Source organism: Petaurus breviceps, unplaced genomic scaffold (assembly GCF_028583685.1).
Source record: "Petaurus breviceps papuanus isolate PSGF00001 unplaced genomic scaffold, PetGlider_PUasm1.0 90763, whole genome shotgun sequence".
NCBI lineage: Eukaryota > Metazoa > Chordata > Mammalia > Diprotodontia > Petauridae > Petaurus > Petaurus breviceps.
The window spans coordinates 12,586,250-12,612,936 of record NW_027187340.1 but is presented as its reverse complement, the minus strand read 5'-3'; the positions used below and the strand labels follow the sequence as shown (position 1 = coordinate 12,612,936).

The following is a 26,687-nucleotide window of genomic DNA, read 5'->3' as shown; positions in this document are numbered from 1 at the left end:
TGTGTGTGTGTGTGTGTGTGTGTGTGTGTGTGTGTGTGTGTGTGTGTGTATGTATGTATATATACATCAAGTACATACTCCTAAGAGGGAGCACTGAAATATCCTAGCATATTTTATTCAATTGAGGAGACTGAAGACACAAATTCCTTTTTAGTATTTTGAATTTGTCAATCAGGAATGCAAGTGGAGCCTCCTCTTTTGTGTGCCCCTGTTTATCTAAAGACCATGGGGATAACCAGAATGTGGTTTTTTGTTTTGTTTTGTCATTTGTTGGAAATCCTCAGCCCCAGAGGGGGTTAGCATCTCCAATATTTCAATGAATAATAATATCTGTGACTTTGGATAGCCTCAAAGTATGTTTTGGCTCAAGAACATAAAGTTCTGCACAGTAAGAGTTCCCCAATGAGGCCACTTTAGATGTTTATTAACTTAAAATTCTTAAATAAGTCATTGTCAACTAAATTCCTAGATGGATTGAAACAGTTCTTAGTAAGGCAATTCCTCAGGGCATGATTTAAAACAATATTGACCTAATCAAGAATTCAAATGAAATGTTAGGCACATTGGAGACATTAGCATGCTTATCATTTTTATGGAACCAACACATTTGTCCTTGCTGAAGCTAGCAAGAGAAGACAGCCCTTCTTGCCTTCTAGTTCAGAACTGAAAATAATATACTTGTTTTCTCTTATTCAAATATAATTTTCCTTGAAAATTTTGCCAACACAAGAGGCTCTTCTGTTGTTTAGTCAGTTCCTATACTTATACTAAGGTCAATTTGTTCTCACCAAGAAATCTTGAAAAGCTTTGAGCTAGCTTTCTAATTGCAGTGTTGTTATTACCTAACAGGTAAGATAAAGGAAAAGTTTTCTCCCCTCCTTTTCCGTCATCTCCCTGCCTTCTCTTATCTTTTTTTTTTTTCTAGAATTACAAAACTAGTTAATAATGGGAATGTGCAGATATATAATTTACGTAGTCTTTAGCAAAGCCTTTGATATGTGCAGATATATAATTTACCCAGTGTTTAGCAAAGCCTTTGATAAACTATCTCATTGTATTCTTGTGGAGATGACTGAGGGGGTATGGATTATAATATAATCAGATGGATGCAGAACATTTTGGAGGACCAAACTCAAAGGTTAGGTGTTAATGATTTAGTATCATCTTGGCAGGAGGTCTCCAGTAGAGTACCCCAGGGATCTCCTATTAATATTTTTGTCAATGACTTGGATAAAGGCATAAATGGTAACTTCATTAAATTGGCAGATGACACAAAGCTGGGAGGGAGAGTTCACATAGATGATGATAAGTTAGGATTCAAAATCAAGAAATCTAGAATTTATTAAGCACCTACTATGTGCCAAGCACTACTATAGACACTGGGGATATAAATATAATGAATAAAACAATCCCAACATCAGGCTGAATCTATTAAGACGGAATTTGATAGCTTAAAATCAATTCTACAAATATAAAATGAGGATAGGCAGTGTTAGATATTTTGAAAAATGTCTGAGTTGTTGTTGTGGTTGTGGTTGTGGTTGGTGGTGCTGGTGGTGGTGGTGTGTGTGTGTGTCTGTGTGTATGTATGTGTGTGTGTTACAAGTTTATATATAACCCCCAAAAGCTGATACCATCAAGGCCTACAGAAAGAGAGAAATAGATTTCCAGGAACAGAGAAGGGATATTCCCACTGTACTGTGCTCTTGTCAGACCATAATTGGACTACTGTGTCCATTTCTGGGCAGCACAATTTAAGAAGGCCATTATTAGCCATGAGTATTCAGAGGAAGGCAACTGGGCTGATGAAGGGACTCAAAACCATGTTATCTAAAGACTGCTTGAAGTAACTGGACATATTTAGCTTGGAAAAAAGAACACTTATTTTTGGAGGGAGGAGGTGTCATCATGATTACCTTAAAGTGTCTGAAGGTCTGTCTTGATGAGGAGGGATTTAATCTGTTTTTTTTTGCCCCAGTGGATAGATCCAGGAACAAGAAATGGAAGCTCCAAAGAGGCCAATGGAAGCTTGATATCAGTAAAACTTCCTAACTATTAGAGCATTCTATAAGTGGAACAAGTTGCCAAGAGACATGGTGGGCTCCTCTTTCTCAGTTTGCATGCAGAAGTTGGTTGGTTACTTGTCAAGTATGTTAAAGTGGGAATTTATTTCATGTATATGTTGGTCTAGATGGTCTTAGAGGCCTCTTCTACCTTTCAGATCCTGTGATTCTTTGAATTTTGAGCCAATTAACTTAGCCTTCAAAAACCCGGTGTCCTCCCACCAGGAAGAGGTTTTGGATCAGGACATGAGGGCAGGCATCTTTTAGTCCATGTATTCTATTGATGTTGTGCAGGACAAGTTTGTAACTTCTAGCTATACTCTACCAAATCAATTCTCCAACCTTCCAAAAGAAGCAAGCTAAATCTTTCTCTCCCTGTAGGAAGCATTCACATTGATTTTCCACTTGGAATATGGCCAATGGCAAGGATAAGGTGCTTTCATCTGTGGAATTCAGAAAATAACTATTTTTTTTCTTGCTCTCCCTGCCAATTAAATCTGGACTTCAAGTTTTTAAACTATCAATCCTTTGAAGTAGAACTTTCATTTGGAAATATTGTTTATGATTTAGAAACTGAAAACAGCTGATTCACATATGCTCTATCATTACTGTGGTGGGAAATTTTCCTAGTCACAGGTACTTGGTGGTGCTTTAACATTTGTTAAATATGTAAAACAATCTATGATAGGAGATGCTATGATGCTATAGTGGAGGTGGAATGACAGAGATAAAAATGATATAACCCTGTCTTCTGAAGCTTGCAGTCTTTGCAGAGGTATAAATAAAGAAATAAACATATATACATATATAATATATGGTACATAATATATAAATACATAATATTTACATATAATACATAAATAATATTTATATATAATATATAAATAAAATTAATACAATTTCCTCATTTTAAAAGGGTTATTTGTAACTTTAAAGTGAATTGCCTGGATCAGACTCTCCCTCCCACAGAAAATGTTTCCTCAGAGAGCACCTTTGAGAATCTTTAGCCACCTTCTTGAAGTTGAGGTGTTCAGGTGTCATGAAAGCTTGAGACACTGATTCACTGGTGTGACTCAGTTCCTTCCTGAAGAAGTTTTTTTCTTACTCCCACTAATTATGAGTGGAAGATTCTCTAAGTCTGATTTCAAGCACTGGTTTTCAAAAAACATACTATTTTATCTAATTGGTTTCTGTTGAAGAATCCACTTGGAAAATGGCCAGGTTGATAGGCCACTATATGCACAAGAAAAGTAAGGAACAAAATACTTAACATTACAATTCAAGTCATAATAACAAAACCAACTTAATTATTCAAAAGGGGATACATTTTTGTGAAAAAGCTGTGCTTTAGAAAGATAAGAGGAAAAATAAAGACGATAAAAGAGATCACAGCTCACTAAAGAAGACAGTGGCAACAATAAAGAGGAAAAGGCCCAGGGCATTTATGATGGATTTTGTTACAGAAACCTTTCATGTCAAGTAGCAATAAAAGAAGGAAAGAATTATGCTTTGGTTTGTGAAATAATTTTTATCACTGTCACAACACAGACTCCTTGAGGACTTCTGCTGGACAACTTGCTATAAAGAAAAGAGAAATTAGAATAAACTTGAAATCTGCAATTCCATGTAGGAATTTTAAAATATAATATTTAATGAAGCCTCTCCTTTGTAATTGTCTGAATACTCATGGAAATCATACAGGTGGGCATCAATTATAGAATAAGAAAGGGTAAATTATCTAAACTTTTGCTTATTGTTCTTTTAATTGTCATAATGGATTCTAGTGAGAGGGATAGGCTCTGGATTTACGATTTTTTTTTTTGGTGTAAGGTACTCCTGGGTGAGAAAAACCACACTAACCAATGTAGTTTGGTACTTTCTTTGCAACTTAAAGTCTTGGAGAGGCAATGCTATAAGGCAGTTAGTGGTACATTAGATAGTGCACTGGGCCTGGAGTGAGGAAGACCTGAGTTCAAATTTGTCCTCAGACTCTTACTAGCTGTGCAGTACTGGTCAAGCCATTTGCCTGCTGTCTGCCTCAGTTTCCTCATCTGTAAAGTGAGGATAATAGCATCTACCTCTCAGGGTTATCAGGATGAAATGAAATAATAATTGTAAAGTGCTTAGCACCTCAACTGCAAAATAATAGGACCTACCTTCTACATAGGTTTGTTATGAGGATAAAACAAAATATTATTCTGGTAGATTATCATTCTCAATTATTAATTATTAATAAAAATTATATTATTAGAAAATTCCTGGGAACACTTACTGACTACTTTATCCATGCTACTCATAAAAAAATGTCCATAATAGATTTTCCCCATTTCAGGCAGCACACAGAACATCTTCTAGGGCTAGAGTAGTAGACATTGTTCCTTCTTTAAGCTTAGATTCGACATCAATCCACAAAGTACTGTCTAACATCATGAGCTTTTGCTACCGTGTTTCCCCGATAATAAGACCTATCCTGAAAATAAGCCCTCCCCTTACTGTGTAAGATTCCTCTAAAATAAGCCCTCCCCTGAAAATAAGCCCTATTGAGATTGCTACTGTGGTGAAGGTGATCCCCTGTGCTACACACCCCTCTGTATGCACCGTCCCCCCCCCCATGAAATGCACGCCGTGCTCCGAGCTGCATCCAATCAGAGCTGCAGCAGTGAGCGCGTCATCCTGTTCTTCCCCAGTGATTTGCTTATTGAATAAAGGTACATTTTTTTTGTTCACATTTACCTGTTTATTAAAATTGCTGTCAATGTTCATTAAAATAAGCCCTCCCCTGAAAATAAGCCCTCTGGTGTTTTTCTGTCCAAAAAAATTAATAAGACAGTGTCTTATTATCGGGGAAACATGGTACCTTTCATATGGACCCAGTTTATGGGATTTCTATAATAAAATACTTGTTAAAATCTGTATAAGTGTTTTTTTTAAGACCTGTGATTTCATAGGTCTAGGGATTTCCTAGTTAGAAGTTCCATCTTCAAACCCAGGTCTGATAATTCTTCTGTAAAACAGAATTGAGTGTGGACACTAAGAAGGTTATCTGACTTGGTCAGTCATATAGTTAGTATATGTCAAAAGTAAATCTTGAACTCCCAAGACTAGCTTAGTGCTCATGGCCAAGACATGGGTTAGTCATTTTATCTTTGTTTTGTTTTTTTAATCTGTAAAATGAGAATTTTGCATTAACCATCTAATTCAGAGGTTCCCAAACTTATTTGGACTACTGCCCTCCCCCCACCCCCTTTTAAAAAAATTACTCAGCTCTTCCTTGGGAAACTACTTTCTTTAACCCTTTATTTATTTTTTTTGTATTTCCTAGTGGGATGGTAGGGCAATTGGGGTTAAGTGACTTGCCCAAGGTCACATGGCTAGTTTTGTGTTAAGTGTCTGAGGCCAGATTTGAACTCAGGTCCTCCTGACTCCAGGGCCGGTGCTCTATTCACTGCGCCAGCTAGCTGCCCCCCTTTAATAGTTTTTTTTAAATTTATGCCATTTCAAACAAATATAAAATATATATATATATATATTTAAATGACATCTTAAATTTAATAATTGATTGTAAATGTGTGGTTTCTTTTTCTGCATCGAAATTTTTATGACAAAGTATTATATCATGTAACCATATAGTATTATATTGTAAGCAATTTCTTACATACACATATTCCTACCTATGCATGTTGGATTTCCTGACAATGCACAACACACTCGCTTGCTAAGGCTTGCTTGTTAAGACCTCTTGGCAGACTTGACCACTGATTGGTTATAACTTGCATTTTGTGTGCTTATTTGGAAAATGATGTAATCACTATGACTTTAACTCTGTTGCACAGCAGATGAAACATGGACAAATGGTATTTCAAATGTTTCTTCTTTTCTGATGTTTCTATTTCCCCATTATTTTTAACACCCTCTAGTGCACCTACACTACTACCAGCCCCTGGATCAGTCCAGCACCTGCCAGGAGATGGTATTGCCCAATTTGGGCACCTATGATTCTAATTTCTTCCAATTTTTACATTGTATTATGTTCTCTTCTTATTTTACTACTGTGATTTCCTTAGCTCAACAATGTGTGCTACAATGTCTCTATAACTTAGACTGTATTCAATGAGGGTATGCTAAAAACAAAAAAAAAAAAATGAATTACCTCTATAACCAACTCAGTGATGTGCTTCTCCAGACTAGTCTAAACTGATCCTCATGGGCATACAGAGCCTCCTCAGGTTAAATTTAAAAGTCTTCCAGATTATTAGGTTCAGCTGGAGTTTAAATTTCATTGGTATAGCCGCATTCATTAATTCTCCTTACTTCTGAGTTCGTCTTCCCCTTTGGTATGGAAGCTCTTTGAGGGAGGGGAGTTTCATGTTTTCTCTTTGTATTCCTGATACTTACAATAGTGCCTCTTAAAGTCAACTATTTATTTATTGAACACATTGACTATGTTCCAGGCATTGTGTTAGGTACTGGAGACACAAAGAAAAGCAACAAATAATCCCTGCTCTCAAGAAGCTCACAAGTCTGATGGGGGTGGCTGGATGGCACAGTGAATAGAGCACCAGCCCTGGAGTCAGGAGGACCTAAGTTCAAATCTGGTCTCAGACACTTGACACAATTACTAGCTGTGTGACTTTGGGCAAGTCACTTAACCCCAATTGCCCTCAAAAAAACAAACAACAACAACAAAACAAATCTGATGGAAACAACTTGCAAATAACTATGGACTAATGAAACATAAACAGTACAAATTGGAGGTAATTTCAGAGGGAAGACATTAGAAAATGGTGACTAGGAATGCCTCTTTGCAAAAGATGGGATTTTAGTTGAGTCTTGAAGGATATCAGGGAAGTCAGGAAGTAGAGGTGATGTAGGAGAGAATTCCAGACATATTGGACAATCAGTGAAAATGCAAGAAGTCAAGAGATGTAGTTTGTGTTCAGTAGGTACATAATAAATGCTATTGGTTACTGTAAGGATTAAGTGATATAAAGATGTGCAATTTCATTCATTCTCAACCATCCAGAATTTATGAGTTTATTATAGAGCTGACTGAGACTTTGATTAAGTGACTTTCCCATGTTCATATGAGCAGTGTCCAAGTCAAGACTTGAACCTGAGTTTTTCTGATTATGGGTCTGTCACTTTGTCGATTATGCCATGCTGCTTGGGAACTCTCACTATTGGGTACTATTATCATTATTGTTAAGTCTAGATTAGTCCTATACAAAACCTACTGGTGAGCCATCATTGATGAACCTCCATTATTGGGGCCCTGACTCTTTCCTGATAAAACACCCCAAAATGAACATCAAGTTGAATTCTTTGATGTTGTTTTCCACTGTAGCACCATGATCAGATATCTTTTCCAGATGTGCTTAATTATTTCTACATGATATTTTCTTGTGGAGTTTACTTGTAACTCCATTTTTACTTTGCTTTGGAGAATCTTTTTTTCTCAGTCTAATGTATCTTTTGCCCATTTGAATCTTTTATCAATAAATGTCTCCTTTATCATTACTACTTAAAATAATATCTTTATATAGCACTTAAGTTCTACCAAATATTTCCTCACTGAAGAAGGCACTACCAACAGTGAGTGACTAATAGTCACTGTTTATGCTTCTGTTTGGCATAAATATAGTTACTTAATGGGGGGAAACATTTTTTTTTGCTGTATTCTTACTAGCAAATTTCATTGTAATGAGACTGATTAAGTACTAATTAAAAATTAGTACTATTTTAAGGGCCATTAGCTGATGTTTGGAAATATTTACAGAACAGTGACTTTTCTTTACAAAGCTATTAGTTATGTTGGGATAGAACCTGAATTATCTCAGAATAAGATAAAAATATTGTTATGTCTTTGAGAAAGGAACCGAAATAATTGTCCTTCAACATTTCCATTATAATGGTGTGTATATACATATGTATATATGTGGACATATGTATATATGGATATGTAATGGGGGTATATGTGTACAATGAGTAAATGCTTGTTTTGTGGGGGAGGATCTGAACCTGTTATTTTTTAAATTAAATCTTTTTCAATAATTAAAAATCTTCATTCTCTCCTTATTTTCCACCATTCCCTTTAAGAAAGAAAGAAAAACAAATCCCCTATGATTAACATGTACAATTAAATAAGAGACAGTCTTCCATTGTTCAGTGTCCAATGTCCATGTTCACATCTCTGACAGGTCCAAAACCAGTATGTTTCAACTTGCACTTTGATTCTATCATATCTCCATTAGCAGGTGGGCATTGTGTTTAATCATGAATCTTTTAGAATTGTGATTGGCTATTGCATTGATCAGAGTTCCTAACTCTTTCAAAATTGTCTTTACTATGTGGTTTTTTTATCAGAATTTTTAGATTAATGTTTTATTCCTTATATTGTTGTATAAATTGTTTTCCTGGTTTTTGCTCATTTCACTCTGAATCAATTCATTTAGGTCTTCTATGATATCATTACCTTCATCATTTCTTTTAGCACAATTGCATTCTATATCATTCATATACTATAACTTCTTCAGTCATTCCCAAATTGACGAAGACTTTCTCAGTTTCTAGTTTGTTACCACCATAAAAAGCTGCTCTTAATAGCTCTTTACATTTGTAGAGTCTGTTTTGCTTAGGCCTAATTTTGTTCTTAAGCTATACTTCTCTTTCCCTCCCATTTGCCTGTTTTATAAAATTTATTTCTGTACCCAAGTGTGTGTTTTAAGTCTTCCCCCCTCTGACTAGTGCAAATGAGAGTAGATTCAAGTATTACTCCCTCTCCACATCTCTTTCTTCTGGTTTATATAGACTTCTGCTTTGTTGTTGTTGAGCATTCTTCATGACCCCATTTTGGGGTTCTCTTGGCAAAGATACTGAAGGGGATTGCCATCTTCTTTTCCAGCTGGCAAACTAGGAGATACAATGGGACAATATCAAGCATCTGACAATACATTATATCCATGGAAATGGTTGTGTTCAATTTTCACAGCTGTAAGATACTGATCTATCTACCCTAGCATTCTTACACATGCCATGTACAGGTCCCATTAAAACTTCCTTTGAAAATGAAGTTCCAGGTCCAAATGGTTTACCCTTTTTGCTGATAGTACCACCATTGTCTCTGTGCTGAAATTAGGTGGCTCATATGGAGTAAAGGCCTTGAACACTTGCTGCTTAAGGCCACTATGATGTGAGAAAAAAGTTGGAGACATACAGGTATAGTTTTTTTTTTTTAAAATAGATATATCAATTTGAGGGGGGCAGAGCCAAGATGGTGGAGCAAATTCAGGGATTTGCTTGAACTCTCCCCTAAACCCTTCCAAATACCTGTAAAAATGACTCTAAACAAATCATAGAGCTGTAGAACCCATAAAATGATGAAGTGAAGCAAATCTCCAGCCCAAAACACCCTGGAAGGTTAATAGGAAGGGTCTTTCACACTGGGCTGGGAGCAGAGCACAGTTCAGCATAGGCTGGGCTGGTATACAGGCCAGAGCAGGCCTCAAGGGCTTGAATCACTGGCAGCTGTGGTGGTTTTCAGACTTCTTGGCTCAAAAAGGTCAAAGACAACATGGAAGGCCAATGGGAAAACTCTGTCTGACCTGGGTAAGAGAGGGGCACAGTCTGGCTCCAGCACCAAAGCAGTGGATGTGGCAGTGGCAGGGGCAGTGGTGGCAGCGGCAGCAACAGTGGCAGGTGCTTCTGGAGCTCTGGGCCCACAGATGCTGTGGGGGTTGAGTGGCTGATTGGAGGGCAATTTCAGGGATATCTTTACTGGTGCTAAGGCAGGATTCTCTTGTTTTGCCCTACTTAGATCTGGGTCACAGTTCTGGGTGGTGGTCCTGGGATGAAGAGGAGCTGTGGTGTGGTGGAGCTTGTGTTGAAGTGGAGAGGTAATCCTGCTCACAGTTTCAAGGCAGAAAAGAGAACTTGTGGTCACTCACAGAATAGAGCATAGGCCAGGAAAGGGGTAAACATGTCTTCTTTGATTATACAAGCTTGGAAGAGATAAAAATTTACAGAACCCTAGAAGTATCTCTAAAAACAGCTGTACAAGACCCCTGAAGCTTGGGACAGTACAACACCCCCACTCTCACCCCCACTGAAAACAGATTCCTACCTTGACAAAGAGTTAGAAAGTCAAGTATTTGGCAGGGAAAATGAACAAATAGCATAAAAAACTCAGATTATATAGTCTTACTTTGGTGACAAAAAAGATCAAAACATACAACCAGAAGAAGACAACAAAGTCAAGGCTCCTACATCAAAAGCCTTCAAGAAAAATATGAATTGGTCTCAGGCCATGGAAGAACTCAAAAAGGATTTTGAAAATCAAGTAAGAGAAGTAGAGGAAAAATTGTGAAGAGAAATAAGAGTGATGCAAGAAAGTCATGAAAAATGAGTCAATAACTTGCTCAAAGAAGATCCCAAAAATACTGAAGAAAAGAAATACCTTAAAAAATAGACTAGCCCAAATGGCAAAAGACATCCAAAAAGTCAACGAGGAAAAGAATGCCTTGAAAAGCAGAATTGTCCAAATGGAAAAGGAGGTCCAAAAGTTCACTGAAGAAAATAATTCCTTAAAAATTAGAACAGAGCAAATGGAAGCTGACTTTGTGAAAAATCAAAAAATTATAAAACAGAACCAAAAGAATGAAAAGATAGTAGACAATGCAAAATATCTCATTGGAAACACCACTGATCTGGAATATAGACCTAGGATATATAATTTAAAAATTATTGGACTTCCTGAAGCCATATTAAAAAAAGTAGCCTAGACATCATCTTTCAAGAAATTATCAAAGAAAATTGCCCTGATATTCTAGAACCAGAGGGTAAATAGGAATTGAAAGAATCTACTTATTGCCTCTTGAAACAGATCCCAAAAGGAAAACTCCTAGGAATATTATAGCCAAATTCTAGAGTTCCCAGGTCAAGGAGAAAATATTGCAAGCAGTCAAAAGGAAGCAATTCAAGTATTGTGGAAATACAATCAGGATAACACAAGATCTAGCAGCTTCTTCATTAAGGGATCAGAGTACTTGGAATATGATATTCCAGATGTCAAAGGAGCTAGGATTAAAACCAAGAATCACTTACCCAGCAAAACTAAGTGTATTTCTTCAGGAGGAAAAATGGATATTCAATGAAATAGAGTATTTTTAAGCATTCTTTTTTTTTTAAAAGCAATTGGGGTTAAGTAACTTGCTCAAGGTTACACGGCCAGTTATTTTTGTGTGGGTGCTGAGTATCTGAGGCCAGAACCAATCCCAGGTCTCCTGATGCTGGGGCTGGCACTCTTACTCACTGTGCCACCTGGCCACCCTGATTTTCAACATTCCTGATGAAAAGATCAGAGCTGAATAGAAAATTCATCTTTCAAATACAAGAATCAAGAGAAGTATGAAGGGGAGGCCAGGTAGCACAGTGATTAAGAGCACCGGCCCCAGTGTCAGGATGACCTGGGGATCAAATCTGGGTTCAGACACTTAGCACCCACCCAGAAACACCTAGCTGTATAACATTGAGCAAGTTACTTAACCCCAATTGCTTTAAAAAAAAGAGAAGCATGAATAAGTAAACAAGAAAAAGGAATCATAAATGACTTATTAAAGTTGAACTGCTTACATTACTACATGGAAAGATGATGTTTGTAACTCATGAGACCTTTCTTGGTATTAGGAGAGTTGGAGGGAATAGATACATAGATAGATAGATAGATAGATAGATAGATAGATAGATAGATAGATAGATAGATAGATAGATAGGTAGATAGATAGATGGCACAGGATGAGTTAAATATGAAGGGACAGTATCTAAAAATATAATTAAGGGGTGAGAGATATATTGGGAGGAGAAAGGGAGAGGTAGAATGGGGGTAAATTATCTCACATAAAAAAGACAAGAAAAAGCTTTTACAATGGAGGGAAAGTGGGGGGAGGTGAGAGGGAATGAGTGAATCTTAATCTCATTGGATTTGGCCTAAATAACATGCACACTCAACTGGGTATCTTACCCTACAGGAAAGTTGGAGGGAAGAAGATAAGGAGGAGAAGGAGGAATCATACAGAAGTGGGCAGATAGGGGGAGGGGATAGTCAGAAGCAAAACTTTTGAAAAGGGACAGAGTCAAAGGAGAAAATAGAATAAATGGGGGGCGAGATAAGATGGAGGGAAATATAGTTATTCTTTCACAATATTACTATCATGGAAATGTTTTGCATAACTACACTTGCATAACCTATATTGAATTGCTTGCCTCCTTAATGAGGGTGGAAGAATGGAGAGAATTTGGAACTCAAAGTTTTAAAAACAAGTGTTAAAAAAATATTTTTATATGCAACTGGGAAATAAGATATGCAGGCAATGGGGTATAGAAATCTATCTTGTCCTATAAGAAAGCAAGGGGGAAAGGGATAAGGGGGGCTAATAGAAGGGAGGGCAGTCTGGGGAAAGGGGTAATCAGAATACATGCCATCTTGGGGGTAAAGGGGAAAGATGGGGAGAAAATTTGGAACTCAAAGTCTTGTGGAAATGAATGTTGAAAACTAAAAATGAATTAATTTTTAAAAATAGATATATCAGAGTTGTCATCATGATCTTTTTGGTGGTTAATTTAATTGGAATATAATTTTCTTTTGGAGGAATTTTCAAAAGTTGGGTATATTTTGTAAAGTTAAAAAAAAGTTCACAATGAGATATCCAAAAGAGATGTCACCATGTACAGATACAGTGCCTAGGGAAGATTATTTTACTTCGCAGAAGTACTATATAACATTTTGAGTAATAAAGCATTTAAAATTTTGAGTGATAAAAATATAGAGCTATTATTTTAAAGGGTGGACGCAGTTTTAAGGCCAAGAATGGATTTGATGATTATGTAATATGAAAATATTTATTATTATGCACTGATATTTTAAACTATATTCCCACATGTAGATGTAATATGGATAGCAGTGACATTTTTGAATAAACACAAATGCCAAAATACATTATGATTTTATTTTATTAATATAGATAAAAGTTGAAGTTCTTAATATTCCTTCAGTGATCACGTTTTTTTGTTTGAAATGTCATTAGATTTTTAGATAAAATGGCAAAAAAAATTTTCTTCTAAAAATGCTTTTCTAGGTGTGGAAGTTACACTGATTTCTTAAAACAGAAGGCAAAATTTGACAGCTAGAAAGGCTTTGAGTGGAGGTCCAGTAATGGAGGCCCAAGTACCAGCCTAAATAAGTTCAGAGATTCTGATAACTAGGCTGACTACAAGGTGTTAGATTTTTTTTTGGCAGCAGAAACTCTCAAAGACTTTCTATTGAGTGGGATTTTAAGCTGCACTGGTAGAGAGCCAGAAGTGGAGAGAGTTGAACTAATGCAATATGCTTAGTTGGTTCATCAGCCAGAAAAATAATATCTTCTCATTGGATGCTGATGATATTGGAGCCAGGCTATTTGATGTGACAACTGAGAAGTGCAGGGAAAGTGGGAGGGAAAGAAGACAGTAGAAATTCCAAAATGGAAGGAGTCAGAAGACAGTACAGCAGGCATGAGAAGATGGTGGAGATTAGAAATGGCAAAAGGGACAGCAAATAGCATTTGCCTCTGACTATGATCTGCTCTAGAAGGTAATAACTTTACATATTTCAGTCATCCCTCAAGGTGTCACAACACTACAAAGACAAATTACCTATGAAACATCTCATGCATAAAAGCACCCAGCTTTACATACCTCACTGATTCTGAAGGACAGAATATTTTACTCATTCATTTATTTGCAATACAGAGACAGTATGGTATAGTAAAAGGAATACTGGACTGGAAATCAGGAAGTAAAAATGGATCTTCCTAATGATGACTGAGAGTCATTAAGATATAGTTATATTATGTTTGGAGCAATTTATTCACAAGATCCTAATTAGTATCATAGCATTAAGCACTTACTAACAAATTTTTATTGACTAACTAGAGTTGGAAGGAATCTGAGAGGACACTGAGTCCAACTCCTTCATTTTACAAATGTTTAAGAAGGTTGAGAATGAATAACATAACATTTATTAAGCGTTTATAAAGCACTTATCATGCAAAACACTGGGTATTTAAATAGAAATATGAAATTTCTTCTTTGGATACATGTTTTGGACATTATGCTGTAAGCATTGATATTTGCCAGGCTCTTGGGTTTTGGGGAGAGAAGCTTAAAGCTATCATGCAACTTTTCCTTTTTTTTAATCCCTCCCTGCACCTCCCCCCAAGATAGTTGCCATTTGACACAAATATATATGTATTATTTGCATGTAAAATCATTCTATACATACTTCTATTTATCAGTTCTTTCTCTGGACTTTAAAAATTTTGCTACTGAAAAGTGATTTTAAAAGTTTCAATACTCAACGAGTTAAACTTCAGTTATATGAAGTAGTAGATGTTGACAGATTCTTTTGAGAAATTTCTACAGAGCCTCTCTGTGTGTGTATGTGTGTATGTGTGTGTGTGTGCCCATACTTATGCACTGTACTAGACAACAGAATTATTTCCTTTTGGATGAAGGTTTCTAATAACATATTATAAAACCTCAGTCCTTTATAGAAAATCTACCACTAACAGTCCATTAGATTCAATGGAAATATGGGATGAATTCATATGAAAATTAAATGTCAGAGGACAGAATATTTGATACAGTGATTCACATTCCCTTGACCTTCTTAACTATTTTTATAAAGATGTAGAAAAAACAACCAAACCAAGTCAAACAGGTGTCAGTCACATACATGTTTTGCAGTCAAGGTTTCTCCCCTTCAGCAACAGTGCCACTTTCTTAGTTGATACTGCATTAACTCCCTTTCATATACGGCTGAGGGAAATCACATAGTCCCCACACTGTAATATCAAACTAAATCTCCCTGATCAATCAAATGCAATTTCTGAATAATTGTGCCATGGAAATTTTTTCAAAATGCAGAGGGCATTAAAGGGAATTAATCTGATTTGAATTCATTAAATTACAGGAGATTTTAATTTCCCCTAATCATGCTGTTTGTTTTATTTTAAAATGTTTTTGAGAGCTAGCTTGATGTCACTGGCATATTGTTTCCTGTCATGATTCAAGAAATTTACACTCATGAGTAATTCTTATGTATGGTCCTCTCTGATGAACAGAAGTTCATCTTCTGTGATGGGGTAATAAGGTCATCAATCTTCACCTCCACCTATGGAACATTCTGCCTCTTTCTAATGGGTGTTTTCTAGCTTACTTTTACATCATTAAAACATTTAAATTCCCTCCTCTTCTCTCCTCCTTGACAACGCCTCCAACTCTCCCTTCAGTTCATTTCAGTGAAGCCTATGCTGTATCCTTTGGATGGAGATGAACGACCTTTTCTCCCTCCTGCTTGGTGAAGTGGTGAAGTTTTCGTTTCCTCTGTCGACACAGGAGGCAGGGAGTGGGCAGTTGGTGGTAGTGGAAATAAAGGTGAAAGGCAATGGATAGAGTGAAGTAGTTCCAAATGAATGCAGAAAAACAAACATGCATGAGATGTAAAATCTGACAGGTACTTCCTTTCTACCAATGTGCTCCAAATAATGTTGGAAGAAGATGTTTTTTCATCCTAATTGCATACGCAAATATGGGTAAATCTCTGAGCCTTAAAACATGCCCTAGGATAGATGGAGGGGTAGTGTGTTGGAGAACTGCAAGGATGGGACAAATGTTGTTTGTTCTTTTCTTTAAACTGCTAATGGCACAGATGGTTTCTTCCTTGAGGTTTGTGATTTTCTGTTCAATTGAGTTTATTTTCTTATAAAAAATTTTTTTTTTGGTTTATTTTTCCTGGCTCAGCCTACATATTTGGCAGTAACACTTCCGTCTTTGGGGAATGTTGTCATTTCTTGTTGCCCAAAATCTACAGGCCCATTACTAACCCTGACTAGACCAATAAACTAGAAAGCTTTCTTGTTGTGTATGTTTATGTGTTTGTCTATGTATGTACATGCATATATATGTGTTTATGTGTGTACATGTTTTTTAATTTTTCCTCCTTGGAATGTTGCATTTCCCATCTTTGCAAAGTATGTTACTAACTCTACTTACAAATTCCAAAAAAACAACAGCTTATAAGACTTCTTTTGGCCTCCTCTACCTAAATTTATTTTTAAATTTAAAATGACATCCAAAATTCTAAGTAAAAACTAGATGAGATGTCACATGGTTTATTGGGAAGAACCCTGACTCATCACTAGTTTGCCTGTGAGAATGTCTTCCCTTCTCTGGGCCTCAGTATCCCCATCTGTAAAATGAGAGGTTTGAACTAGATGATCCTTAAAGACCCTTCCCGGTTGACTTATGTGCAACATTGTATATAATTAATATAGGTTATAAAAAATTCATTATCTTACATAGTAATTTCTTTAAAGCCAAACTCCATAAATTAGGAATTATAGCAACTACATTCAAGTTTCCTTACTGGAAGTAAAAAATATCCCATGCCATATGGATATCTGCAGTGATATTACATCGCTACGATATGGAAAGACCCCAGAGCTCCTTCAGAATGCTATTGAGGCCTTAGATAATTTTAGTGTAGATCAGTAGGGGTTTTCTCCATCGTCCTAAGAAATGCACATATACTGCAACATTAAAGGTCTTAGGAATGCAGAAAATGAGATTTCAATAATGACTTCCCTGTATTGAAAACTATAGTTTAGCAGTTGGCTTCTAGGGATGCTCCCTAAATTGCCTGTCTTTGAGCCTTCCACAGGCCTTGCTGGTACTCTTAGAAGCAAATGGTATTTATATAATGGGGCAACTCAGATGGTAAGCTTTATGGATTTTGTGTATTGTTTGTGTGTGTTATAGCACTGTGCAAAAATGCTCAGAGGCAAGGGCATATTTTAATCAAATAAGTGAAAACAAGGGAGTATAATTCATCATAAAAATAGAATTCTAGCAAATTCTAGTCAGGAGAATATTTGCTGTGTGTCATACTCAGCTCCCAACCATGCTGAAATAAAATTTTGAGCAATGTGACATTGCTGTAAAGTCTGGGAGGCAACAGTAACAGAAAATTTCAATCTGTCCTGCAGCAGCCTGAAAGCTATGTGGGTTTTTGCCATTACAGTATCATGTAGTGTTGATGTGTCGACAATTAATAATCTTATTTTTGTAGACATCTTTAAAGTTAAAAAAAAATTCATTGCAATGATTCTATTAAGGAAGTAGTGCAAGTATATTAATCCCATTTTAAAGATTGAGAATCTGAGACTCCGAGAGGTTAAGTTAAATCCCTGTGATCACACATCTAAATTCATATTTCCCAGATTTAACTGATATGAAAGAGCAGAACTTCCAAAAGCAATAGATCCTAGGACTAGCTGAGATATACAAAAGAAAATAAATAATAATAGCTCATATTTTTCTAGTTCTTTACTATTTAACAAAATGCTTCCCTTAAGGTAAATTTTTTATCCATTTGATAAATCCATTTGATTTAATGGATTAAATCAATCCATTTGATAAATGTGATGCAAAATGCATTACCTCCAATTTTCATGTAAGGAAACTGAGGTTCAGAGGGGTCAAGTACTTTGGTCTCACAAAACAAATTAGAGTCAAAGCAAAGGATCGGAGTCCATCTTCCTGACTTTACATCACGCACTCTATTGGGAATTAGAGAAACTGGATTTAAATACTGTCTCTTCCAATTACTACCTGTTTGAATTTGGTTAAATCACTTAATATCTCTGAGAAAATGATGAATAATAAAGTATTTGCTGCTGTTCAGTCATGTCTGACTGTGACCTCATTTGGAGAGTTCTTGGCAAAGATAGTGGATCGGTTTGGCATTTTCTTCTCTAGCTCATGTTACAGATGAGGAATGGGCAAACAGAGTTAAATGACTTGTCCCAGATCACACAGCTAGTAAATGTCTCAGGAGAGGTGAATCTTTCTGACTCCCAGCTTGGTACTTTATCCACTGTGTCACCTAACCACCCAATGCATTTATTAAATACTCAATGTGTGACAAGCATTGTGTCCCAGTGCTGGGGATACAAATGCAAACAAGCGAGACAGCCCCGGTCCTCAAGGTGTTTACATTCTAATGGGGTGGGGATGATAACACAGAGAGGGGAACTAGGAGGGATGGTAGTGGTGGTGGGTTACAGGCATTTGGGGGCTTAGATTGAAAATGGTCAGGAAGTGACATGAAGGTTTCTTTCTTTCTGAATGATAGGGTGAGAATACCTTCTAATAAAATATGATTGTAAAAACTAAAGAGATATTTTAAATAAGTAGGAAGTAGAAACGATGAAAATTAGGAATTAATCTGCTTGTCAAGGAGATAGATACCCAGTGTTTGCTGGGTAAAGCAACTGGTTTTTAGGATTTGTTTGGTTTCTTGATAGTGACTGATTTATATTGGTTAAACTTCCAGAGGAAATGTCATCATATTTTTATATCTTTAAAAAAAATTCCATTCCCAATTTTTAGCACTAATAACTTAAATAAATCAGTTTGTGATTGTCTCTGTTGTATACCATATCTCTTCTTATTCTTTCTTCAAATGTTCTATCAGTTTTGATTTTTGTTCTAAAAAGTTTGAGTTCTGATGGTACAAACAGTTGGTTTGGAAAAGTCCCCTGCCCTGGTAATCAGTCATTTTCCAGCAAGAATCCATTTCATTCTCTGAAATGTTTTTTGGTACTCATCCTATTCAGTACCTCCCAGTTCTCCCTTTTTATTTATTTATCTATTTATTTATTCACTCATTTTACTTACTTAAAACATAGGCACTTTTTTATTCTCTCTCTCTTTTTCCTTTCAGTTCCAAATTCTCTTCCTAGGTGGCATTGTGGATACAGTGCTGGGTTTGGATTCAGGAAGAACTGAATTCAAATTTGATCTTAGACACTTACTAGTTATGAGTCCTTGGGCAAGTCATTTAACTTCTATCTGCTCATTTTCTCCAACTGTAAAACAGGAATAATAATAGTACCTACCTCCGAGGGCTGGCATGAGGATCAGATCAGGTAATATTTGTAAACTGCTTAGCATAGTGCCTAGCATATAGGCACTTAATAAAAGTTTGCCCACTTTCTCCTCCCATCCTCCCTTCCCCTACCCAGTAAGAAGGCAAGAAAACCAAAACTTGTCAACTCTCTCCTTAAAAAAAAATGTGTTGTATGTAGGCACAAAATCTCTATGAGCTCTACAAACCTTCAGTCACTCTTTTCTTACTCCTGAACCAATTTTTCCAATATATTTTTCACTATTCTTTTGTAGACCTACCTTTGCTTTGAAGTCACTGAATATTAAAGACTATCTTGATTTAATGTGGAGAGTCTTATTAAGCACTTCCTAAAATTTCTCTACCTCATCAGATCCAACAGATTTTGGTGGCTAAGCTGTTGTCATGTTCATGGTGGTCCCTTTTAAAACAATTATCATGAGAACTGATAGAAAATCAAATGTTCTATAAAATGATCTCTTGTATTTTTTTTTCTTTTCCAACTTTAATTTATCTCTCCAAGGAGAACCTGTTATCCATCTTTCCATTTCTCTACAACTTTCTTTTGTCTTCTGGTTCATTTATAGTGAGCATATAAAAATTAATGAGATTCAGTTCCCTTGGGCTCACATCTATTTGGTTGTCAGAAGACAAAAGTTCATATCTAGAATGCCAGCAATGAAATGAATGTTGGTAGACGGTCAAAAAACCGATTCTTAGAAACTTCTGCCTTCTTTTCTGCCTCTGTCACTGTCTGCAGGAACAGAAAGGGGCCACATAGGGCTAAAGGACAGTGTATTTTCCTTTGTTTCTTGGCCTTCCAAAGTAAAGGAATTCATTATTAAGGGGCCATTCAACCAGTGATGAGTCTCTGTAATAGTTAGCCATGCTCATCTATGGAAAGCGGATATAGGATACAGATTTGAAACCTTTCCAGCATAGTAGCATAATTATAGATTCACTGCATCATAAATAAAGAACTGGAAGGAGACCTCAGATTTCTAAGTGAACCCTATCATTTCCAGGAAATTAAGGCCCAGGGAGGTTGTGTTTTGCCAATCACACAAGTAGTAATCATTATCAGTAGAACTTGAACCCAGTTTCTCTGACCCAAAAGTCAGTGCTCATTCCAATAGATCACACAGCCTCCTTGTAGAACCTGGGATACATCCTGCTCTTAGAGAATCTAGAAAACCTAGCATCACCTTAATGCCACAAGAAGGCATCAGAGTAGGACTTTGTGACAACCTTGATCCTTCATAAATAAATGTATGTTTTTAATTCTGTCTTACATTTTGCATTAGCAAGCCAGGTTCAGCTAAGCTTGGTTATGATAAAAGATAGCATTGAGGTACAATATCTTATTTCAGTTAATAAAGTTTTAATGGTGATGCAGCTGCCTTGAACTGTCCAAATTTGCACCTAATTTCATGTGGAATTACTCACGTTTCTTTGTGAGACAGCTAACTTGAGCTAAGACAATTTTCCTTTGAATGAGTCAACCTTCGTATGACTCAAACATAGGCTAGCAGCCTCATTAACATGGTGAGCTAATGAAATGATTTAACAGGCTTAGATGTATTCTGCTTTTCTATAATATGCTTCAAGACAGGAAATTGGCAAAGGAACAAACATTTAGCTAATAAACATTTATAGGCTACCACTGGGAAATTATCACTTTTTTCTTTCTAATTTATTATGGATGTTATCTTTTAAAAGATGACAGATAAAATTATGCAAGTTGCATTTAAAATCATAAAGTACTAAAAACTTTAAATACGTCTGTTCTTGAACCTACCCTTTTTATTGTCTTTTAAAATAGTAGCATTAGAGTAAAGGAAGGAGCATTGAGTAGGAATCAAGATATCTGAGTTCAAATCCTGACTCTGCCACTGACTAGCTATATGATCCTGGGAAGGTACTGAATTTCTTTGGATATCAGTTTCTTTTTCTGTAAAATGATAGATTATGCAAGATGTTTTCTAAAGTCCCTTTCAGTTATTAGATGCTTAGTTATAAGATCTCTAAAAAGTGCTTGGAAAATGTTAAATGTTAGACAATCTAACATCTTAGCTCATTTTCATCATAATTCATGCCCCACCAAAGTTCTGGGAAGTTTACTTTATACATTTGACCTTGTTGAGAAATGACTACAAGTTTTAAGATTTAGAATAATTTTGAAAGTTAAAAAACATATACCTTGAGGGCACAAGCATTCATATGCCAACAGTCTTATTATAAAAACAACTGGAGTATTTTTGAATTGTAATAATGGAAAAAACAATAACATCTTTGGGCTGGACTGAAACAGGAAATATTTTACTCAGCCCATTGCCAACAAGTTGCCCCAAAACTAGTGGCTCTAGTGGTTTTTAGGGATGCTCAAGTTGTAGAGGCCTTCTATTGCACAGAGAAGTGTATCACACTCTTGTGCTCCCATATTCCTCTGTTTATATCAAATTCCTGCTGAAACTAGGGGAATTCATGCTTATGTGAAAAAAATTTTTTTAAACTTTCAGTTTACTTCTCTCAATCAACATTGATCACAGAATTTTAGTTCCTTTTATGAGAGAAATCATCAATATTAAAGGAAAATATATTTTTTACAAAAATTGTATTTAGTAACAAGCAATGTCACTTGACTCAGTGTTAGCTCTGAACTGGATTGTTTAGAGATTATTGAGTAGATAAACTATTTGTTCTGTGTGATTTTCTTTTACTACACTTTGGTATCAACAAAATCTATTCCTTTAAACCATCACATCCACTACATACCAAAATTCTACAATTCATTATTTAGTAAGAATTGCATTACTTCAGTAAATTATTTTAAAAATGCACACTGTTTTCTTATAGTCTTTAGCAGACTTTGTTGTGGAGGAAATTCCAATCAATCACTTCCTAAGAGACCCAAGCCTATTTAATAGCACTGAATGCTCAACCATCACATGCATTCCTAAATGCTATTATAGTATATTCCAACTTAGACTGAAATTCCATTTTCCATAGCCAATCATAACAACATTCTGGCATAGACCCAAGGCATACCAAGTTTTAACTTGTATATCTCAGAACTGATTTTGCAAATTAAACCCCAAACAGAACCTGTCTTTTTTCTTTTTCTTCCTTTTTTTCAATCAGCACAAGTAACTTAAAATACTTAAGATAATCTTCTAAAAAACATGTGTTTCTTGGACTGGACCTCTCCTCACCCCACCCGAACCATTGTCTAAGTGCAAAAGTTATTCAGTCTAATTGGTTAATGTTTAAATTTTTCTTTTTTTGGTGAAAATTAACAATAGATTGTAAGAAATGACTCGCTATGGGGTAGCTAGATGGCACAGTGAACAGAGCCCCGGTCCTGGAGTCAGGAGGACCTGATTTCAAATCCAGCCTCAGACACTTAACACTTACTAGCCATGTGACCTTTCACAAGTCACTCCCAACTGCCCTTCCTTCTCCCCTCCAAAAAAAAAGAAAAGAAATGACTGGCTACCTCTCATAGATAGAATTAAGGATTTAGAGCTGGGATATACTTTAGAGATCACCTAGTTCAAGCCCTGCATTTTGCTGATAAGAAGAATGAAGTCCAAGTAGAGTGAGTGATTTTGCCGAGATCACAAAGGTAGTAAAAGGCACTGCTAAGAAACAAAGCCAGGCCTCTTTACTCCCAAACCAGCACTCTTTCTACCATACTATCTTTGATATTCATTTATTAAGGAAGTCAGCATACCAAGGTTTCTATGTAGCAACTGATCAATGGTGTGCTGAAGCTCAAATACATTGCAGGAGTGGGGAACTATGACCTCTGGGCCACATGTAGCTCTCTAGGTCCTCAACTGAAGCCCTTTGACTGGATCCAAACTTCACAGAACAAATCCTCTTAATAAAAGAATTTGTTCTGTAAAACTTGGACTCAGTCAAAAGGCTACATCCAAGGACCTAGAAGCCCATAAGTGGCCTTGAGGCTTCAGATTTCCTACCCCTACATCTAAGTATTGGTTGTGTGAAAACATTTCAAAACATTGCTTCAAATATTCTACTACTGCTTTTTAAAAGTGATATCAAGATAAAAAGACTTTAGTGTATTCTTCAATTTCAGGTAAAGTGAGTTCATTTTCTTTTTTTTTTTTTAAAGCAATTGGGGTTAAGTAACTTGATCAAGGTTACATGGCCAGGAGTTTCTGGGTCGGTGCTAAGTATCTGAGCCTGGATTCGATCCCAGGTCATCTCGACTCTGGGGCCGGTGCTCTTACTCACTGAGCTGTCTGGCCACCCCAAGTGAGTTAATTTTCTGTGAGGAATCTATTTTTCTCAGAAATAGAATTTTAGAAATAGGAAATATATCATTTTTTGTTATTTCTGCTATATATTTTTAAACAGAATGCCTCTGATTGTTATCAGAAGTATGTTTATGTACACACACACAGACACACACACAGAGTCAGACCTAAGTACATGATGGCTAAACATATGATGTGATTTGAAAGAAACAATATCTTTCTTTTTTTTTCAAAACTTTAGATTAAAGAGAAGATATGGGCAATGCTATTGTCTCCAGTTTTAAAAAGTGACAATCTGTATGACCTGAGTAGAAAAGTTGCTCCTTGGCCACTGGACCCTTGGTAATACCTGACTTTGGATTAATACCTGCATTTATCTTTGTTGACAACTTCTTTCTTCTGTATAGACCCTGTAGATTAAGGCTTTTTAGACATGGTTGTGTTTGGAATGATTTATTGACTATTTTTTATGCTACAAAAAAGTTCCTTTTGACTTGATTCTTCTAGAATACTGCTGACTCAAAATGTAACTAATGGTCATTTCTAATAGATCCTTTTGTTCTTGTCCTTAGACATTGGCACGTATCTAGCCTAGGGTTCCACGGACTAATTAGTATTTGCCTTCATTCCTGGAACTGTTAACCAGCTCACAGCTCTTCCCTCCATTGCAAAGCTAACTTCAACCATAGGGGACCATTGGTTCCCTGTTCTTTTGTCTCCACACGTGATCCAGTATTGATGAAATCAGACAGTCTGCTCCAAAGTATGTCTCATAGTCCATCTGAAATCCTGTGTTAAGACACTGTGATTCCTTTTAATATGCCAATATATTACCTAAGAGGAAATAATAAATCATTAATACTCAGTAACATATTAATAGATTGGCGTAAGTTCTTAAGGAAATTAACAAAGTACTGGTGACTTTTGATGGGATTAAGGAAGGAAGGAGAGACATGAAACATGGCAAAATCCTTAGGGAGTTTCCAGAAAGGGCACCATAGTAAGGTAACCGGAGTGACAGCAGAAGAGCCTCTGGAGCCTCGGAGGATGATGCAGAAAGAAAATAAGAAAACACCAAAGACAAATTCTGCCTTAGTATTTTGCCTTAAGTTAACTTTATTTCACATTCCCTGCTTTACGTATTAAATAACTTCATCAGTAATTAAAAGATCATGCAAAGACATTATCTAACTGTAACAAACAGAACAATTTTACCCTGTCCTGCCTCTCTCCTTTTGAGCTTCCATATATATCCTCCAAAGAGAAAACATTTCTAGGAAATTTTAAATCAGATCATTGAATAAAATGTTTGTTTTTTTTATTTTCTGGAAGCAAAAAGTTGTCTTTTAAACAGGATATATCTCCTTTTCACGCCCTAAAATATCTATTTAGTTTTCCTACATTTTACTGTTATGATTTGTTTCCATAGGCAAAACACCTCTTCCATAGGCAGAGAGTATGGTATTGCTCCGGTGAATGATACAGTGGAAAGAATGTCAGACTTAGTGTCGAGTTATCTGGGACACTTGTGTGACCATGGAAAAGTCTAATAACCTTTTTGAGCTTCTTGTTCTCTCATCTGTAAATTGGGATAGTAACACCTATTGAACCTGACTCTTACAAGTTAATTTGTATTGAGGATCCCTTGTAACAATGTATGTCAACTCACTAAGTGGCACTGATAGCCCTTATCCTAATCCTTTTCCACAAAAAGAATCTGAAGTCAGGTGGTCTGATGCTCACCCTGGTGATTATGTTTCTCCTTTGGTAGAAGTGCTGAGGAAATAACAAATTCTCTCCATTCTTCAGAGAAGGACAGACTTCTTTCTTCCTTTTCTTCCACTCTACAATCTTTCTCTATTGAGTAAGATAACAAGTCAATAGGTAGCATTGACTTGCTATATAATGCTTATGGATAGTTAATCAGACATCAGCTCTCAAGATTTCACCTCTTCTATGAATTCGCTTTTTAATAGGGTTGAAGTCATCTCATTTTTAGATTTGATACCTTCACTATAAAAGAATATTTTATGATTGAATCAAGCAATCAGAGCTGGGTGTGAACAGGGCCAGTATACCTCCTTGAATCAATCAAGGAAAGACTGGGTATGGAAGAGAGATTCAGAAGGTCTGGATTATAAATGTAAGGACATTTCCAACATACCTTTAAGGAACAAAGGGAAGACTTTCACTGTGACAAAGAAGGGAAATATCAAGGAAAGTAGAGTACATAGGCTGGGGAAATTTCCAAGAAAAGGTGAGCTTTCCCCCCACTTCCCTTCATGGTGCTTATCTATCCATAAGCACTGTAATACAATTTTTAATTTTGTGCCCAAACATTCCCGATAAGCTAAATTTTTTCCTTGACAACAGAGAAGCCAGGGGTAACTAGTGATAAGCATAAATATAAGGTTAGGCAGAAAGTCTAATACCCTAGCCAAGGTGTTAGCAATGTTCCTAACTGGTGACTTAGGGAGGTTGTGACTAAACTTAGAACTTTTTATCTAAAATAAACTCCCTAAAGCTTAAGAGGGAACCAAGTAGACCTAAAGGACCATCAAATTGTCCTGTAGGTTTAAAAGAAGCCTATTGTTATATCAGGATGTTATCTTATGTTTTCTCTGTTCTAATCATATGATTTTGTCACACTTCAGATAAACATACATAAGTAACTGCTTACAGTGCCTTTATTCCTGACATAGAATCAATAAAGGCAATAAAATAATGCGTAGCAAACATCTATAGCTGGACTGCCAGAAATACTTGCCCACTGCCCCCCCCCCAACATCTCCCAGGCCTGGATGGTCATGTTAGTTAGTAAACAGGCTTGATCTAAATCCAGGAGTTCTAGGAAATATATAGCTAGAGTCTTTTCAGTTCCTCACAATAGCTCCCCTGAAAATGGATTAAGAAGTACAGACAATAATTAGAAAACAAAAACAGACAATAATTACAAAAATAATAATGGATCTCAAAAACCTGTGGAACTAAATGTTGAAAACTAAAAATTAATAAATATAAAAGGGGAAAAAATTAGAAAACATTTCTCATTCACTTCTAAACTCAGGTTTCTAGCAAGGTCAATACTTAGATGAAGACCCATGAATTTTGGGCCTGAGATTCCTGGCTCATCCTCCAGGCAGAGAGTATGAATTTGCTCTCCAGTGGCCCCCAAGGCCAATGCTTTTCTTAGTCTAGCTGTTCTGTTGCTAGAAAGAATCTCTGACCTATTCTTACTCACCACCCTTCATGGAGGAAAGTGAGTGAGCTTAGTAGCCAGTTCCACACATTCTCCACTCCCTCTATTTCACCAATGTGATACCCACAGCAGCTGCTATGAAT

At 36.3% G+C, this 26,687-nt stretch overlaps 1 protein-coding gene across 1 annotated transcript in view; it reads left to right on the top strand.

Annotated features, from left to right (window-relative positions):
* The window catches only part of PDE1A (phosphodiesterase 1A), a 494,981-nt gene that overhangs the window by 64,789 nt on the left and 403,505 nt on the right, over positions 1 to 26,687 (top strand). The window lies entirely within an intron of this gene.